The following is a 20,170-nucleotide window of genomic DNA, read 5'->3' on the forward strand; positions in this document are numbered from 1 at the left end:
TACTATATTAACAGGTGCGCATCCTGATCAGTGACTAATCATGTATCTTCTTTCAAAGTCTGTCAGTGATTGGTCTCTGTGCATCTGTCAGTTCACACACAGACAGCAAGGCTTACAGTTGCATCGTCTCCTTGTCTGCCAGTAAAAAACCCGTGTGACATTTTACAAAAATGGGTGATTAAGAAAGGGTATTGGCCAACAAGGATGAAAGTATGGCATGGAAATAAAAAGTGACAATACTGCAAATAAAATGTGAAATAGCCGGGCATGGTGGCTTATGCCTGTAATTCCAGCACTTTAGGAGGCTGAGGCATGCAGATCACCTGAGGTCAGGAGTTCAAGATCAGCCTGGCCAACGTGGTGAAACCCCATTTCTACTAAAAATACAAAAACTAGCCAGGCGTGGTGGCAGGCGCCTGTAATCCCAGCTACTCGGGAGACTGAGGCAGGAGAATCGCTTGAACCTGGGAGGTGGAGGATGCAGTGAGCCGAGATCACGCCATTGCACTCCGGCCTGGACTACAAGAGCAAAACTCCGTCTAAAAAACATCAACCAAAAAAAGTGAAATGAACGTAATGAGGTTATAGAGGAAATAGCTGACCATGGGAATGTTTACACTACCACCATTGGAGAGACTGCAGACATGCAGTCAAGGAACTTAGAGCAGGTGAACTCATGACATAAGTGAGTCACCTTATGTCTCAGAGGAAGTGATCCTGGCAAAAATCTTCACATTAAAGGAACTCTGGGAAATATTTCACCACATCGAAAATGCAAAGGATAACACACTGGAAGCTGATCCAAACGTAAAACTATGACAGTTTACCAAGGCGTAGAAAGATGAGTACTCCAAATCATAAGTTCTACGACAAGAAGGGAAGAAACTAAGCAAACTACTATCGTTAAGTTTTTTTTTACAAAGAAACACAACACTTAATTATCAATGTTTCTAATGTTTTAAATTGCAGTATACTAAGTGAATATCAGTCTTACTATGTTCTTTATTTCCCTATACATTTATAACGAAGAGAGTTTATTATGTTCTGACAAAAAATTTTAAAGGTCATAGGACAATCATAATTTTTCCCATTGATTATTTAGATCACATTATACATTTTCAACTTGTACAGTTATTTTAAAGGTCCTGTATTATTGTGCAAAGTGAGGACTGCCTGTGTTTTCCAAGGGACAACCTTCTGTAAGAGAAGTAGAATGGAAATACCAACTCAAGAAGAAAGACTGAGAACTAAATTTAAAAAATGAGAAAATAAAAACTTCCAACAGTTTTTTTTTTTTTTTTTTTCTGAACTCCTTGTCTCCTGATTCACAATACAGACCAGGCACAGGGCATGGGCTGAGGTATATGTGGGGTCGGTTTACTCTGCCTCCTCTTTCTATACAGTCAGTGTAAGAATACAAACTGTGGTAAGTACCAGGAAGCCAAAATTTCCCACTTTTAAAGAACAACTTGTTTATGTATTTTTAAATGAATGACAGTGGTTTTGAATGGCTATATTTAGTTTTTACTGAATAGATTTAAAAGTATTATTTAACAGTCTTTTTTTTTTTTTTTTTTTGAGACGGAGTCTTGCTCTGTCGCTCGAGCTGTAGTGCAGTGGCCGGATCTCAGCTCACTGCAAGCTCCGCCTCCCGGGTTTACGCCATTCTCCTGCCTCAGCCTCCGGAGTAGCTGGGACTACAGGCGCCCGCCACCTCGCCCGGCTAGTTTTTTGTATTTTTAGTAGAGACGGGGTTTCACCATGTTAGCCAGGATGGTCTCGATCTCCTGACCTCGTGATCCGCCCGTCTCGGCCTCCCAAAGTGCTGCGATTACAGGCTTGAGCCACCGCGCCCGGCTTAACAGTCATTATTTATAACATGTTAGAAATTACAATCTTGGCAAATATTTAAACTTGTGATGAAAAGTTTCCAGTATCAATCTAAAAATGAGGAAGTGAGTACATAATTTTTCAAACGTATTAGATTTGAAAGACCACTGATCTGTTCCCAAAACAGGAATTAGCCTATTACTACTTGGGGGAGTATTATTACTATTTAAAAGATAGCAGCTTATTTGAGAATATGTTTCTGTGCCACAGTTAGAGCTCAATTCCAGATAAAATTAATACAAGACAGAAGGATAATAAACTAGGGCTTTTTCCAGTATAAGCAATGGAAAAAGAATACAAGTAAGAGCATTGGCTCAACTAACCCCAGAAAGACTGATACTATTATGTAAGTCAGAGATTAAAGCTCGCCAAAGACTTCCTGTCTCATTCAGTAAAAGCCTACTTATAATAGGCTCCTGCATCCCCACACCCAGCTCTGCTTTGGCTTTCATCAGGAGGCGGTGCCTCAGGGCTTTCTCTGTGCTTTGCTGCTACATATTCCTTTCGCCTGGACTGCTCTTTTCCCCACTACAGCTACAGGACTGGCTCACTCACCTCCATTAGAATTTTTTTTTTTTTTGAGATGGAGTCTTGCTCTGTCACCCAGGCTGGAGTGCAATGGTGTGATATCAGCTCACCGCAACCTCTGCCCCTCAGGTTCAAGCGATTCTCCTGCCTCAGCCTCCTGAGTAGCTGGGATTACAGGTACATGCCACCACACTCAGCTAATTTTTGTATTTTAGTAGAGATGGGGTTTTGCCATGTTGGTCAGGCTGGTCTCAAACTTCTGACCTCAAGTGATCCGCCCACTATGGCCTCCCAAAATGCTGGGATTGCAGGCATGAGCCACTGTGCCTGGCCTTTTAAAAATTTTTGTGGGTTCATAGTAGGTGTGTATATTTATGGAATACATGAGATAACTTTAATGCAAATATGCAATGTGTAATAATCACATCATGGTAAATGGGGTATCCGTCACCTCAAGCATTTATCCTTTGTGTCACAAACAATCCAATTATACTCTTTTAGTTATTTGAAAATGTATAATTCTTATTTGCTATAGTCACCCTGTTGTGCTAGCAAATACTAGGTCTTATTTATTCTTTGAAACTACTTTTTGTACCAATTAAACATCCCCACAATCCCCCACTACCCTTCCCAGCCCCTGGTAAACTTCCTTCTACTTTCTATCTCCGTGAGTTCAATTGTTTAAATTTTTAGCTCCCACAAAGAAGCGAGAACATGTGATGTTTGTCTTTCTGTGCCTGGCTTATTTCACTTAATATGACCTTCCAATTCTATCCATGTTGTTGCAAATGACAGGATCTCGTTCTTTTTTATGGCTGAATAGTACTTCATTGTGTAAATATACCACATTTTCTTTTTCCATCCATCTGTGGATGGACACTTAGGTTGCTTTCAAATTTTGGCTATGGTGAACAGTGCAACAAACATGAGAGTGTAGATATCTCTTTGATATACTGATTTCTTTCTTTTGGATATATACCCAGCAGCAGGATTGCTGGATCATATGGTAGCTCTATTTTTAAGAGTTTTTAAAGAAAGGGTCTTACTCTGTCACCCAAGCTAGAGAGCAGTGGCAGGATTACAGCTAACTGTAGCCTCGACTATAGCCTCAGGCGATTCTCCCTGATTCTCCCACCTCAGCCTCTCAAGTAGCTGAAACTACAGGCATGCACCACCATACCTGGCTAATTTTTGTATTTTTAGTAGAGATGAGGTTTTGCCATGTTGGCCAGGCTGGTCTTGAACTCCTGGCCTCAAGACTTCCACCCACCTCGGCCTCCCAAAGTATTGGGATTATAGGTGTAAACCACCCCGCCCTGCCTAATTGTAGTTTTGATTTGCATTTCTCCGATGATTACCGATGTTGAGTACCTTTTCATATGCCTGTTTGCCATTTGTATGTCTTCTTTTGAGAGATGTCTATTCAGATCTTTCACTCATTTTTAAATCGGACTATTAGATTTTTTCCTATAGAGTTGTTTGCATGCCTTATACATTCTGGTTATTGATCTCTTGTCAGATGGACAGTTTGCAAATATTCTCTCCCATTCTGTGGGATGTCTCTTCACTTTGTTGATTGTTTTCTTTGGTGTACAGAAGCTTTTTAACTTGCTGTGATCCCATTTGTCCATTTTTGCTTTAGTTGTCTGTGCTTGTGGGGTTCCATCAGGTTTTTGCTCAAAGGCCGCCTTCCCAGCAATTCCTTCTTTTACCAATGTGTTAAAAATGATTTTGCAGCCGGGCGTGGTGGCTCACACCTGTAATCCCAGTGCTTTGGGAAGTGGAGGTAGCTGGATCACCTGAGGTCAGAAGTTCAAGACCAGCCTGGCCAACATGGTGAAACCCCTTCTCTACTAACAAAACAAAAATGAGCCAGGCGTTGTGATGCACGCCTGTAATCCCAGCTACTAGGGAAGCTGAGGCAGGAGAATCACTTGAACCTGGGAGGTAGAGGTTGCAGTGAGCCAAGATTGCACCACTGCACTCCAGCCTGGGTAACAGAGCAAGACTCTGTCTAAAAAAAAAAAAAAAATTTCTACTACAATTTGCTATTCTCTATTCCCCTTCCCTGCTTTATTTTAATCCATAGTACTTATTACCATTTATATTATGTATTTTGCTTATTGTGTTTCTCCCACTAGAATGTTAGCTCCATGAAAGCAGTGATTTTTGTGTTTTCCTCATTGCTATATATAGTTCATAACATGTAACAGATGCTCAAGAAATATCTGTTGTGGCTGGGCACGGTGGCTCACGCCTGTAATCCTAACATTTTGAGAGGCCGAGGCAGGCAGATCATGAGGTCAGGAGATTGAGATCATCCTGGCTAACATGGTCAAACCCCATCTCTACTAAAAATACAAAAAATTAGCCGGGCCTAAAGGCACGCACCTGTAATCCAAGCTACTTGGGAGGCTGAGACAGGAGAATCACTTGAACCCAGGGGCCGAGGTTGCAGTGAGCCGAGATCGTGCCACTGCACTCCAGCCTGGTCAACAGAGCGAGACTCCATCCAAAAAAAGAAACAAAAACAAAAACAAATATTTGTTGTGTAAATGAAAACTCAACTGGATTAAGAGTAAGACTCAGAGTTTCTTTAAAAACTTGCTCAAGGGCACATAGTTATTTAAGAAATTGCAAAAGTGACTTAATCCACAGACACTGCCCTCCTGCAGCATATGGTCTAAAAGTTTTGTGCTGTTTTTCATTTTTCAAATTCAAAGCATCAGGTTTATCCATCCCTTCATTTGCATTCCTTCTGACATCACTCTTATCCAGGTCTTTATCACTTCTCATCTGGTTTACTGCAAGATGTTTCTGTCTCAGTCTCAGTCTCTCTCCTTCCCCCTGAAGTTGTATACCATCTTTAATCCTCCCCAAACACCATTTTCCTCACATCACATCCATCCCCCGCCCCGTTTTTTGTTTTTTTGTCTTTTTGGTTTTTTTTTTTTGAGATGGAGTTTTGCTCTTGTAGCCCAGGCTGGAGTGCAATGGCATGATCTCAGCTCACTGTAACCTCCACCTCCCAGGTTCAAGTGATTCTCCTGCCTCAGCCTCCCAAAGTGCTGGGATTACAGGTGTGTGACACCACGACTGGCTAATTTTTGAATTTTAGTAGAAATGGGGTTTCACCATGTTGGCCAGGCTGGTCTCAAACTCCTGACCTCAGGTGATCCGCCTGCCTCCACCTCCCAAAGTGCTAGGATTACAGGTGTGAGCCACCGCGCCCGGCTACATCACTTCCCTTTACTTGCTCATAAGAGCTACCAAGAAAAAGTTGAAACTCCTGTAATCGGGTTTCAAACCAGACCACAAATTGGCCAAATTCCACTTACAAAGCTTTATTCCACTACTTCCCAGTTTAAAACCTTAACTTCATCAGGCCAGCCCCCTCATCACTACCTAATGAACAATCTGTGCTCACTCCCATTTCAGTTCATTTTGTTCCCATCATCCGGAAAGTTCTGTGGAGTCCTTTTCATCTGTCCAAATGCTTCTTACCCTTTAAGGCAGAGGTGTCCAATCTTTTGGGTTCCCTGGGCCACACTGGAAGAAGAACTGTCTCGGTCCACATAGAAAATACACTAACGCTACACTAACACTAATGATAGCTGATAAGCTAAAAAAAAAAAAAACAAAAAGCAACAAAATCTCATAATGTTTTAACAAAGTTTACAGATTTGTGTTGGGCCACATTGAAAGCCATCCTGGGCCACATGCAGCCCACGGGCACGGGTTGGGTAAGCTTGCTTTAAGGCATGGACCACTGTCTACCTCTTTCATAAGGTTTCTCTTATTTCACAATTAACTGATTGATTACAAAACTCAATGCTTTGTAATCATCTTTTCCCCTCTGAAGTACTTTTGTTAATGTGCTGATTACTAAGATGTTTATGAAGCATATCTTGGTATTATGTATTATGTATGTTCACATCCCAACTTTTCAATCAAATTGTAAATTCTTTGAAGGACATCATTCTTTGTAAGATATAATCCCACACTTATACTTCCACAAGTGATTTTGTTTTTTGTGCATAGTAGGTACCCAAAATATTTGTTGAATGAAGTATTTTTTTAATACCAAAAATTGTAGAATAACATAGTGTTCTGGATTTAAATGTGAAAAGAGCTAAGTTGTCAATAAATCCTCCAAAGAATATACTTTTATATTGAACTGAGGATAATAAAATATTGCTTAAACTTGGTGGTAAAATGAGTTGTGATGTTGTTACATGTCTTAGTACTTTTTGGACTGCTATAAGAAAATACCTGGCCAGGTGTGGTGGCTCATGCCTGTAATCCCAGAACTTTGGGAGGCTGAAGTGGATGAATCACCTGAGGTCAGGAGTTCGAGACCAGCCTGGCCAACATGGTGAAACCCCATCTCTACTAAAAATACAAAAAAATTAGCCAGGGGTGGTGATGTGTGCCTGTAGTCCCAGCTACTTGGGAGGCTGAGGCAGGAGAATTGCTCGAACCTGGGAGGCAGAGGTTGCAGTGAGCCAAGATCATGCCATTGCAATACAGCCTGGGCAACAGAGCAAGACTCCATCTCAAAAAAAAAGAGGGGAGAGGAGGGGAGGGGAGTGTAGGGGCAGGAAGGGGAGGGGAAACTAATTTATAAAGAACAGAAATTGATTTTGTCACCATTCTGGAGACTGGGAAGTCCAAGACCACGGTGCTGACAGGTTTGATTGTCTGGTGAGGACTGCTTTCTGCTTCTAAGATGGCCCTTATTGCTGCATCTTTCAGAGGAAAGGAACGCTGTATCCTCTCAAGGTGGAAGGCCATCCTTTACATGGTGGAGGCTAGCTTAGTGCTGTGTGAAACCTCTTTTGAAAGGGCCTTCATCCCATTCACGAGGGGAGAAGCCCTCATGACCTAATCACCTCCTGAAAGCCCTACCTCTTTTTTTTTTTTTTTTTTTTTTTTTTGAGGCGGAGTCTCGCTCTGTCGCCCGGACTGGAGTGCAGTGGCCGGATCTCAGCTCACTGCAAGCTCCGCCTCCCGGGTTTACGCCATTCTCCTGCCTCAGCCTCCCGAGTAGCTGGGACTACAGGCGCCTGCCACCTCACCCGGCTAGTTTTTGTTTTTTAGTAGAGACGGAGTTTCACCGTGTTAGCCAGGATGGTCTCGATCTCCTGACCTCGTGATCCACCCGTCTCGGCCTCCCAAAGTGCTGGGATTACAGGCTTGAGCCACCGCGCCCGGCCAGCCCTACCTCTTAATAGTGTCACATCAACCATTAAGTTTCAACACCTGAATTTTGGAGGGAATACATTCAAACCATAGCAGTATGTAGTAAAATCCAGAGTATGACTGTAGAGTAGAAAAAATGTGAATGAGCAAGGTTTCCATTTTACACTGATTATAAATGTCCACGCAGCAACCAGTATTTAGTTTAATTGTAAATATTTTTTTGCTATTTGTTTAGCTACACGACTGAAAATTTATTATTTAGATATAAAAGAGAAACTAATTTTTTTGCTAAGTAACATCTTCCATAAACAATGGGAGTTTTGGAGAATTCTGTTTTGAGAAACATCCATGTTAATATTTTGTTTCCATATGAACCATCATCACACAGACATTATTTTGTACAATACAAACAAGTAGAATAGATTTAGCTTTTGGCTCAGAACATATTGTTCCACATGCCCTACAGAGTACATCTAAAAATCTATGTGACGAGACCAAATCTCTACAAAAAAATGAAAAGATTAGTCAGGCACTGTGGCACACATCTGTGGCCCTAGCTACACAGCAGGCTGAGGCGGGAAGATCACTTGAGCCCACGAGGTTGAGGCTGCAGTGAGCCGTGTTTGCATCACTGCACTCTAGCCTAAGTGACAGAGATCCTGTCTTACAAAAAATCCATTTACAACGTTAACTACTACACTGTCCACCTAAAAAAGAAATCCAACAGGTTACACAAAATGAAAGGGTATTAGGTAAAAGGGTTTGGTCAATTCATTATTAACCACATGTCCTCTACAACTGTTCTCATATGAAGACGTACTTCGGGGTTATTAGGTCAATAATGGACTCTTCCATCTTCTTAAAAAAAAAAAAAAAAAAGCATTATCCCGTATCGAGTAGCGAGGTTGCTATAAATTCCAACACCACTCACATTAACAGTCACTGCACCCCATCTCATGCTACCTCATCTGTACCTCATCTCATCCATCAATCAGCTGTCCCTTGAAGGAGTTTACAAGACTGTAGAGAGAAATATCTAATTCTTCTTCAGGGCTAGTTTCAACCAGGATCTAAAACATTCAAATGCTGTAAAAGTAAATTGATATCAAATATAGCCTTAAAAAAGAAGGAGAATAGAGATATGATTATAGCTTGTGCTATAAAAGATCTTTAAAAGCAGATTTGGCCGGGCGCGGTGGCTCAAGCCTGTAATCCCAGCACTTTGGGAGGCCGAGACGGGTGGATCACAAGGTCAGGAGATCGAGACCATCCTGGCTAACACCGTGAAACCCTGTCTCTACTAAAAAATACAAAAAACTAGCCGGGTGAGGTGGCGGGCGCCTGTAGTCCCAGCTACTCGGGAGGCTGAGGCAGGAGAATGGCGTAAACCCGGGAGGCGGAGCTTGCAGTGAGCTGAGATCCGGCCACTGCACTCCAGCCTGGGCGATAGAGTGAGACTCCGTCTCAAAAAAATAAATAAATAAATAAATAAATAAAATAAAAGCAGATTTAAGGCTGGGCATGGTGGCTCATGCCTGTCGTAATCCCAGCACTTTGGGAGGCCAAGATGGGTGGATCACCTGAGGTCAGGAGTTTGAGACCAGACTGGCCAACATGGTGAAACCCCGTCTCTACTAAAAATACAAAAACTAGCCAGGCATGGTGGCACATGCCTGTAATCCCAGCTACTCAGGTGGCTGAGGCAGGAGAATCGCTTGAACCTGGGAGGCAAAGGTTGCAGTGAGCCGAGATTACGCCACTACACTCCAGCCTGGGTGACCGAATGAGACTCCATCTCAAAAAAAAAAAAAAAAAAAAAAGCAGATTTAAGCGAATAGATGTATGCCACAATACATATATAGCACCTGGGTAGGAAAATAATCTAATATGTACTTGACACAAGAAGTATCTAGCACAAGAAGTAAAATTAGGCATTACCAAAAAAATGCCTAACTTTTGTGAGTTAGGCATCAAAAATATTTGTTAAACACTCAAATGATGATTGCTATGCTGTGACAAGGCTATGGCCTTGAAAACAATTTTTTATAGGAAAGAGAAGCCATTATTTAATATATACATACGGTATGTACAATTGCTGTAACTTCACTTGATCCACAAGTGGACTTTTAAGCATTAAGTAAGTGGTTCTCAAATACGGGCAATTTTATTGTGCAGGAGATATGTGGCAGTATCTGGAGACATTTTTAGTTGTTATAACTTGAGGTGGAGGGAGCAACTGCCACTGGCATCTGCTATTGAGTAGAGGTCAGAGATGCTACTAAACATCCTACACTGCACAGGAAGCCCTTTCCCTATCCTCCTCCACCAAAGAAATTATCTGGCCTCAAATGCCTATAGCACCAAAGTTGAGAAAGCCTGCATTCAGTCACATAGTATTCCAGGTCCTACTCTAACAGTTTATTTCTGTATGTAGTACTTCCTCTTTGGGGTAGGCACAGGAGCTGTGGTAGGTTATTCTGTGGCAGGTAAGCTTGAAAGTCATCACATTTGGCTGCCTATTTAGACAGGGTGAGGTTGGACTCAATTTTAAGGGTTGAACTGACTTTCAGATTATTTTGGTGGTACCCAGGCTTGACCTATGGGCCAGTCAAGATTGCTTTCAGGTTCTTAATGTCTTTATAGGAAATGGTGCTAGACTCAGCCCGATGAGTTAATCAAAGAGGCATCTAAGTACATGAAGCATCTGTAGTATGTTCAATTTAGGTATGTAGTACACACAATTGAGGTATGTCCTGTGAGCATTCCCGGAAAAAGGGTATACTACCTCGCTAATGGTAAACATACCCGATGCAATAACTGAAGCATACCGTGAGAATGCCCTCTATGGCAGACACACCTGAATGCAGGTGGAAGTTCCAAGCTATCTGGGACTGGCCAGCCTGGAGAGCCATTCCTTGTCTATGAGAAACATCTGAGTCCCCAGCTCCTCTCATGGAACTCGCCAGTACATTGAGGGCCTTCCTTTTGGGTTAAATGGATGTTGCCAGGTGGAAGTTGTTAGGGGGAGGGTGCTAGGTGAAAATGGTATATAAACTGCATTTGTTTTGCAAGCAGTTGCAGTTCTTCTGCCCAGCCCGCCATCAATGGGTCATGCAGATATCCTGTCTAGCCTCCCGTCACTGGACTCTGTCCCCTGCATGTAAGCCTCCTGTGAAACCCCATGTCTTGTTTGCTGGCTCTGGGTCTCTTCTTCTGTCTCCCAAACACAGTGCCATCGCTATTAGGTTAACACGGGTCCAGCACAACACTCACCACAATTCTGTGGATTGCTACTACTTAGGGTTGTGGGAAAGAGGTTATTTTAAAAACCTTTTAACAAAGCACATTTCATTGGAATATACTATGCTACTGAATGTGTGTTCCAGGGAGTAGCACCATCAACATAACCTGTGAATATGTTAGAAAGGCAGAATCTCAAGTTCTACCCCAGGCTTACTGGAAGAGAACTGGCATTTTAACACGATTCCCAGAGAAATGCTGTCCTAATACATTGATGGGGTGGGGGGAAGGAAGAGAAGAGAAAGATAATGCTTATAACAAGAAAATGAAAAGGATAATCAGTGACTTGACCCTTGCATACAGTACCGTGTCTGGTTCAGGGACAATCTTGAAGGTCAGAGAGGACCTGTGAGTAGGTCAGAGGAGAGTTATGAAAATAAAAATAGGCCAGGCATGGTGGGTCATGCCTGTAATCCCAGCACTTTGGGAGGCTGAGGCGGCGGATCATCTCAGGTCGGGAGTTTGAGACCAGCCCGACCAACATAGAGAAACCCTGTCTCCACTAAAAATACAAAAAATTAGCCAGGCATGGTGGTGCACGCCTGTAATCCCAGCTACTTGGGAGGTCGAGGCAGGAGAATCGTTTGAACCCCAGAGGCAGAGGTTGCAGTGAGCCAAGATCCTGCCAGATAAGGAAATTACCTCAAAGACAAGAAAACTAAGCAATATGTAAAGTTCAAGTCTATGATCTAATATCATAAGAGATGGCAAACAAGGCTGTAAGAAATATGGCTGTGCTTTGCTCAAGGATAGGCCGAGGAAGGATGTTTACATCCTGTGTGACTCAGTGAGTTTAGAGCGCAGGCGCATAACTCCACTTGTTATCACAGCCATGTAGTCATAACATGGGAAGGCCATCACTTGGCCTAAGCCACTATTGTCTGTAAAAGGTCTAATTGCCCTGTTGACACTGCACAGGCGTGCTGGCACCTAGAGAAAGAGTCAGAGCTGTCTGTCTTTGCAGATAGCCATGCAGCTGCAGGTGTGGGGGCTGCCGAATAAAGCCATGTCTCATCTACCTGCTGTCTCTCTAGTGTTCTTCCAGGTCCCTGCCCCACATCCGCCCACTCCCCTCTGCCCTCAGCTGGGGCTGGAACCTAACCCTGAGCATGCGTGGTGTAGTCGGCGGGATGAGGTGAGGTCTTCAGCCCCGGAGGCTCCCGGGTTGGCTATGTGGCCGCAGCATGGGCTATGGTACCCCCTGGCAGAGATGCTGCCTGGATGGGCCCCGTGGAAACGCGGGGGGCAGTGAATGGGTCTCCCACGAGTGTGGAGAAGCATCTGGAAGCTTACAGCACCAAGAAGGAACGACCTTCGCCAGCAGAGTCGGATGCGCGTTTCTGACTCAGTCAGAAACTGCGTTTCATGCTCAGTGCCTGCGGGACCCAGCCCAGGTAAGGGACTTTCAGGCACAAGCTGCGTGCCTGGGAACCCAAATGCACAGCTTGGAGCAAAACCCTGGGGAGGGGGTGAAGGACCTCCATGTGCAAGCAGGGTGCTTAGAGGCCCAGATAAACAACCTGGAACAGGAGTTAGCAACAGCTGTCAGCGCGACCTTCAGTCAGTCCTCCTGGCCGGACATTCCCGTTGGGTCTGATGCGGAGGAGGAGGAGGCTTCTCTGCTGCGGGCTCGCCCTGTGATCCATCAGAAGATAGACCATGAGCAGGTGATGGGACCCCAGGGGAGAGCCCAGGGAACCCCCCCATCCCCACCCCCACCCCGAACCCCCGGCCACACCGTGGTGGAACACACCTCTGACAGTGCTTACCCTGACTGAGTTGCAGGAATTAGGTAACAGTGCCGGCAGTGTCCGAGGGAACTGACAGCATTTCTTGCTCTGCCTCTGAGAGGGAGAAGCTGGCTTCTATCACAACTCACCCCTCCCTTCATCAGCAGCTGCAGCTGTGCGGACAGTTAGCACAAGGGCAAGATGACCACACGTTAATCGAATGGCTAATGGCAGCCATATGGACTGTTGGGAATGATGCCGGAAAGATACCAGAAACTGTGAGTAAATGGCAATCATACACTGATTTGGTGCAGATACTCTGAGAGCTGGCTATGCAGCAGGCTGTTTGATCTAAACATCCGGGGGCCAGATGATGAACGCTTTACCTCGCACATGAGGGCTCTTGTGCTGGGCTCAGTGCCCCTGAGTGCTTTTGACTTTCTAGCTGCTGTTCTCACTCCACATGTGGGGCGCCACATACATGAAGTGACGACTGCTACGGCAGCCCTGGGGGAGGCAGAAGGCATCGGCAGGACCAGGGAACCCACGCCATAAAGGAGGGGAAGGTGCCTCTTCCGCAGGTAACCATCCCACGTGATAAAAATGGGCCCAGCAGGTGACCTGCATGCAGATGTGGATTGATTTACTTGTAGCTGGGGTTGCTCGGGAGAAATCTAACAGGCAACCCAACAGAATGCTCTTGGCTCTGTGGAGGCAATTGTCCCCGGAGCAGCAATTCCGGAGACTGCCTAAGTGGGGGGGTGAAGCAATGTTGTTCATCCTACTCCCGCCTGGACACTGCAACTCAAGGACTATTTGCAGACAGGCGGAGATATGGAGCCTTTCTTGTTTGATTAGGGAACTGGCTGAGGTACCCAGCTCGGCAAGGGGAACCAGACAACCAGAGGCCGTATGTGGCGCTGGTAATCCACTGGTCCCCCACTAATGTACAGCGGGTCACAGTGGGTCCTAGTGCTGGTAGATACTGGTGCAGACTGCAGCCTCGTTTATGGGAACCCGGATAAGTTTTCTGGCAGAGCTGCATTTATTACCAGCTGTGAAAGCTGGTCAGTGAAAGTGAAACCTGTGTCTCTGCATCTTGGCATCAGCCGCTTGGCTCTCCGCCTACACACTGTGTATGTCTCTCTCATACCTGAATATATTCTGGGAGTGGACATTTTGCATGGTCTGGACTTGCACACCATGGCTGGAGAACTCAGGTTCCGAGTTAGTGTAGTAAATCTGGTACTGCAGGGACATACACATCACCAGCCCCAAGCTCTGCCACAACCCCGACGGGTTACCTCCATTCATCAATACAGTTTACCAGGGGGGCATACAGCAATAACTGAGACTATTCAGAAGTTAGAGGAGGTGCAAACAGTGCGTGGCACCCATAGCCCCTACAATTCCTTGGTATGGCCAGTCAGAAAGCCTGCTGGAACTTGGTGAATGACAGTGGATTATGGGGAACTGAATAAAGTAACACCCTCTTGGCATGCAGCTGTACCCTCCATCACGGATTTGATGAACCGCTTGACAGCAGAACTGGGACAGCACCACTCTGTGATGAACTTGAATAATGCATTCTTCTCCACTGACATTGCTCCAGAGAGCCATGAACAGCTTGCCTTCATGGCAGGGTGACACTGGACTTTCACTGGATTGCTGCAGGATTATATGCCTACCCCCACCATGTGTCATGGTTTTATTGAGGATGTTATATTAACCTCTGATTCTCTTTCAGATTTGGAGGCGACAACGCCCCTCTTGCCAGGGACTGGATGACGCGGTTGAGACAGCCGTCCTGGCTATCTCAAGCAGGCTATTTAGCAGGCACAAGCCCTATGGTTAGTTGACCAGAGGTGCCCATTTAAGCTAGATGTGCATGTGACCACAGATAGTTTCAGTTGGGGACTATAGCAAATTAGGGCCTATAGCAGCGCATGGAGTGCCTGAGTATACCAGTAGGCTTTTGGCCCCAACTATGGAGCTGAGCTTGTCTTTATTGATAGAGAAGCAGTTAGTAAAAGCAGAATAGGTTATGTTCATGGATAACAACCCCCTGGACTGCGAAGCAGTTAGTAACTGCATATGCTGTCCTTCAGGCTCATAAGAGCATGGCAGGACAGGCTACAGTCATCGTGCAGATGACTTACCCAATAGCAGGATGGCTGCGTTCATGGGTAGCCACCCCTCCAGACTGGGACAGCACAGACTGGGACAGCACTTTATCAAAGTGGGGCGCCTACTTACAGCAGTGAGGTACACTGAGTACAAGTCCCTTAGCAGCAGAGTTACAAGAGGGCTTAGGGTCTGTAGTCCTGATGCAAGATAAGGCCATGGGGCCTGAGGCACCCCTGGCCCCATTCCTGATAAGGCATAGTATATATAGACAGGTTTAGCCAGAGTACTGCTGCTGCCTGGAGTGCTGCTGCAGTCCAGCCTAGTACTGACACTATATGGTTTGATATCAAGCGTGGGCAAAGTAGCTAATAAGTTGAACTCAGGGCAACGTTGATGATGATCACCAAGGAGGTGACACCCATGATAATCTACACCAATGCTGGGCAGTTTATCAAGGCTTAACCTTGTGGTTTATTACCTGAAAGTTACAGAATTAGCTAGTTAGTCACCAGCCATGTAGGGCTAGGCCATGTGGCCAGATCTACGAGAGGAAGGATGACCCTCTCCAACCAGGTATGGAGACAAATGGCAATCTGTTATTGCCTGCCCCAGTGCCCCTAAAGGTAGGGAAATAAACAAACAAACAAAACCTGGTGTTAGTCATGGACTCTCCAAGCCCCTCATTGTAGATGTTTGGCTATCGTAGACCCCTTAGGAGAGGGTCTGCAGTATGACTTATATGTTATTCCCTGGGTATTTAATGTGTGGCCTCCATGATTGACTGTTCATAGGGGAACGGCCAGGGAAGGAACCCTCCTCCGGTTGGGGGGCATATGTACTGTCTGTGTGGCCTATTATGAGCTCCCCTGTGACTTTGGCATGGGTACAGGACCCAAAAGAACAAGGAGCTGATAAGGTGTAGTAATCACCCAGGCAGAAGCCTTGGTGGCTGCATTGTTATCTAGAGATTAAAGTTGGCTTATATTTGGCCTAAGGGATGTGACTTACCCTTGTTAGTACCTGTGCTTACTCTGTCGTTCCAGCTGTAGGTTGGCATGCTCCAACTGCATTGTGGATTGGGCCCACACTTACGCAGAGGTGACCAATGTCTCCAACTGTTGGATCTGTACTGCCCTTCCAGCAGCAGCTGAGGATGGCTTGCCCTGGCACATGTATCTAGCTTCTGTGAAAAACTGGACATGGCTAGAAACTTGGGGTTCCACAGACAATGGCTGGGATGCAACACGGCAGGATTTGGACAGGGGGTGTCGCAAAACCCATGGCAAGCCTGCCCCCTGGCTGACTTGTAGTGTCCATGATGGGTGGGACTGGCTAATGGAAGAACACATGGTGCCCCCATTGCAGGTACCACGATGCATAGAGCAGCACAGGGGTAAAGTCACTGTGGTATGGTTGCCTGCTGAGGTTTGTGCAAACATAACATGTGTCACCACACCAAGGGTGTTGTGGAACAAGTGGCCTTACCAAGGCCGGGCCCCAATGGACTTTGTGCTCCCTGGGAGTTTATGGGTCTGTGGGGACACCGAATTGCCATATCTACCAACCAACTGGACGGGACGTTTTAGCTGGGAGTGGCCTTCTGTGCCTGCCACTGTGCTTCCCACATTGCCTAGTTGCCTGAATAACTAGGAGGTGCTGCGTTCCCAGTTTTTGCCACCCCTGGTGGCTCCACCCCTTAGCAATAACTATTGCTGGAGCAGGTGTCATTACTGTAGAAATGCAAGTTACAGCCCTTGCAGAGCACACAGCTCGGGCCCTGAATTATACCAGAGTTGCTCTCCTTTTGCTAACTGATGAGGTTGATCAGATCAGGAAGGTGGTGCTACAAAACCGGATGGCCTTAAACATAGTCACAGCTGCCCAGGGTGGCACCTCTGCCCTTGGAGGGACACAAATGTTGTACATTTATCCTTGACATCCACTAGAACATAACGGTAGCTTTACAAGGGGTGTCACAGGAGATTAAGGCGATTGAGGACCTTACTGACGATCCCCTGCAGAGATACTGCAGAGATAGTGTCTCTGGGCACTACCCTATGTTGGGCTCTAATAATCATAGGTAACACAACAGGAATATTTATGATAGGTTGTTGTTCTCCGTATTGTTGTTGTGACCTATGAGTTCAGGGTGCTGCCCTATGTGCACGGATCCCCACTAAAAGAACTCCCTCAGTCCAGGGGGTGGAATGTAAGGCCTGTTTATCAAACCTGTGTGCCCAAAACTTATGTATAAAGCCTGCGTGTGTATATCAAGCCTATGTACCCAAAGCTTATGCATATAACCTGTATCCAAGGCCTATGTCTCCCTTGGCCTAGGGGGTGGAGTGTAAGGAACATGGCTGTGCTTTGGTCAAGGATAGGCCAAGGTAGGATGTTTACATCCTGTGTGACTCAGTGGGTTTAGGGTGCAGGTGTATAACTCCACTTGTTATCACAGCCATGTAGCCATACATGGGAAGGCCATGACTTGGCTCTATGCCACTACTGTCTGTAAAATGTATGATTGCTCTGTTGACATTGTGCAGGTACGCTGGGAGAGTCAGAGCTGTCCTTTGCAGACAGATGGGGGAGACAGGACACAGCTTGGCTCACTTGTGCCCAGAGAAACAGTTAAACTACTGACCCTGAAGCCAATGGAGAGCTGGCCATGCAGCTGCAGGCATGGGGGCTGCTGAACAAAGCCATGTCTCTGGCTGGGAGCAGTGGCTCACACCTGTAATCCCAACACTTTGGGAGGCCGATGTGGGTGGATCACCTGAGGTAGGGAGTTTGAGACCAGCCTGGCCAACATGGGGAAACCCCATCTCTACTGAAATTACAAATATCAGCCAGGCATGGTCGCGGGTGTTTGTAATCCCAACTACTTGGGAGGTTCAGTAACAAGAATTGCTTGAACGCGGGAGGCGGACATAGCAGTGAGCTGAGATCGCGCCACTGCACTCCTGCCTGGGCGACAAGAGCGAGACTCCATCTCAAAAAAAAAAAAAAAAAAAAAAAAAAAAAAAAGCCATGTCTCATCTACCTGCTGTCTCTCTAGTGTTCTTCCAGCTCCCTGCCCCACATCTACCCAGTCACTCAGCCCTCAGCTGGGGCTGGAACCTGACACTGAGCATGACAAAGACTGACCCCCAAATGGTTTTAAATTACAGTAAAACAAAAACCTCCTTCTAAAGGCCTTAAAAATTGGATAATGGGCCGGGCGCGGTGGCTCAAGCCTGTAATCGCAGCACTTTGGGAGGCCGAGACGGGCTGATCACGAGGTCAGGAGATCGAGACCATCCTGGCTAACTCGGTGAAACCCCGTCTCTACTAAAAGATACAAAAAACTAGCCGGGCGACGTGGCGGGCGCCTGTAGTCCCAGCTACTCGGGAGGCTGAGGCAGGAGAATGGCGTAAACCCAGGAGGCGGAGCTTGCAGTGAGCTGAGATCCGGCCACTGCACTCCAGCCTGGGCGGCAGAGCGAGACTCCATCTCAAAAAAAAAAAAAAAAAAAAAAAAATTGGATAATGACAGTTTCATTCAAAGGATAGATTTTAAAAGCTCCTTATAGCCATAGTCAGACCTAGAGACCACTCAAATCCATAATGATATTGGAATTATAGAATTTTAGAACTGGAAGGTATTTAGGGGGATAAAAATTCATTAATCAAGTCATTTTACAGAAAATAAAATGAGCTCCAGAGAAGTGAAATTATTTACGAAAGTCACACAGCTAATTAGCTGTTAGAGCTAGGACTAGAATTTAGTTCTCTTGACTCAAGATCACCTACTTTTGAAGTATCCTTTCATTACTTAGTTCTGTGACCTTGCTGAGATTTTCTTATATAAAAAATTGAAATATGTGAATATCTAAATTTTATTCTTAAATGCTATTAATATAGAGAAATAATCCTGCTATAATTTTAAGTGACAAAATAGTATAACAATTGTTAAGAACAATCCACCTGTGTCAGAGACACATACACAAACACACATCCATATACACATACAAGCTTGGAGAAAATTCTGAAAGGATTTGGTTGTCCTAGATTGTGGCATTATGGGCAATTAATTTGCAAATGTCACCCAGTGAAGAAGCAATGGGGCCTTTGGAAAGTATATAGCTCTTAGTTAAGCTTTTATCTGGAAGGTGCTGGAGAAGGTCTGGGCACAGAGCTGGTTGGCTCCATGGTTTTGTGACCTGTGCCATCACACAGGATCCCATGTTCAGAAGGACCCCACTCTTGTTTTAATGCTCTGCTGCCCATGTCTTGAATTTCTGAATAATTTTTTTGAACAAGGGATGCTGCATTTTCACTGTGTTCTGGGCCTCATGATTATGTAGTCAATCTTGTCTGGCAGCTCATCTCTGGCCCATTCACTGGTAGATGATTGTGGGGTGGGTATTTCTTTAAATTTGTTTTTCATTTTGTAAAAAATCATATTCATATTATTAAAAATTAAAAATAGATTTGCAAAAAAATTAGATCACCCTTAGAACTCTCAAGGGCAGAGAAATTTTAACTAGCATCTCTTCACACATCACAATGATGCTTGGTATTTAATCAGAAGAATAAAAAACAATTCAGCACTTTATAGTATAAATTGCCAAACACATAATTACAAAAAAAGTGTGCTTGTGAAATTAGGCTATCTATTCCTTGAGAGACGGAATTAGATATTAGTTTTCTATTGCCACAAATGTAGTAATTTAAAGCAAGAGTTTATTATCTCCCAGTTTCTGTAGGTCGTAAGTCTGGCCATAATGTGCCTTGCTCTGTGGTCAGGGTCTCACCAAGTTATAATCAAGGTGTCAGCCTGGACTGTGTTTCTCATCTGAGACTTGAGGTCCTCTTCCAAGATCAAGTGGCTGTTGGCAGAATTCATTTCCTTGCAGGACTGGGGTCCCAGTTTCCTTGCTGGCTGTCATCCAGGAACTGCTCTCAGCTCCTAGAGGTTGCTCACATTCCTTACCACATACCTGCGTCCATCTTTAAGCTGGCAATGGCATATGCTTCAACTCTCTGACTTCCTCTTCTGCAACCAGCCAAGACAACTCTTTGCTTTTAAAAGGCTCATCCGATTAGGTCAGGTCCACCTGGATAATTAGGTCAACTGTGCCATAAAACATAACCTAGTCAAGGTAGTAGATACATCAAATTTACAGTAACAGGGTGTGTACAGCAGGGGTTAAGTCTTGGGGACCATTTTAGAATTGTGCCTACTACAACTGTCCTAAAGAGACTCATGTGACAAACAAGAGGTTTCTATACTCTACTTCTCTATCCAACCCTATCATGACTCTAATAGTCTTTTCAGCCAGGCACAGTGATGCCCACCTGTAATTCCAGCACTTTGGGAGGCTGAGGCAGGAGGATTGCTTGAGGTTAGC

General features: G+C 45.1%; 1 non-coding gene across 1 annotated transcript; it reads right to left on the reverse strand.

Moving 5' to 3' along the window:
- Window positions 1-1,311: 1,311 nt before the first annotated feature.
- On the reverse strand, window positions 1,312-1,443 carry LOC117095512. The gene has a single exon (XR_004442046.1). It is a non-coding gene; the product is annotated as a small nucleolar RNA SNORA51 (small nucleolar RNA).
- Window positions 1,444-20,170: the final 18,727 nt, after the last annotated feature.

This window comes from Trachypithecus francoisi, unplaced genomic scaffold, assembly GCF_009764315.1.
Source record: "Trachypithecus francoisi isolate TF-2019V2 unplaced genomic scaffold, Tfra_2.0 Lachesis_group13, whole genome shotgun sequence".
NCBI lineage: Eukaryota > Metazoa > Chordata > Mammalia > Primates > Cercopithecidae > Trachypithecus > Trachypithecus francoisi.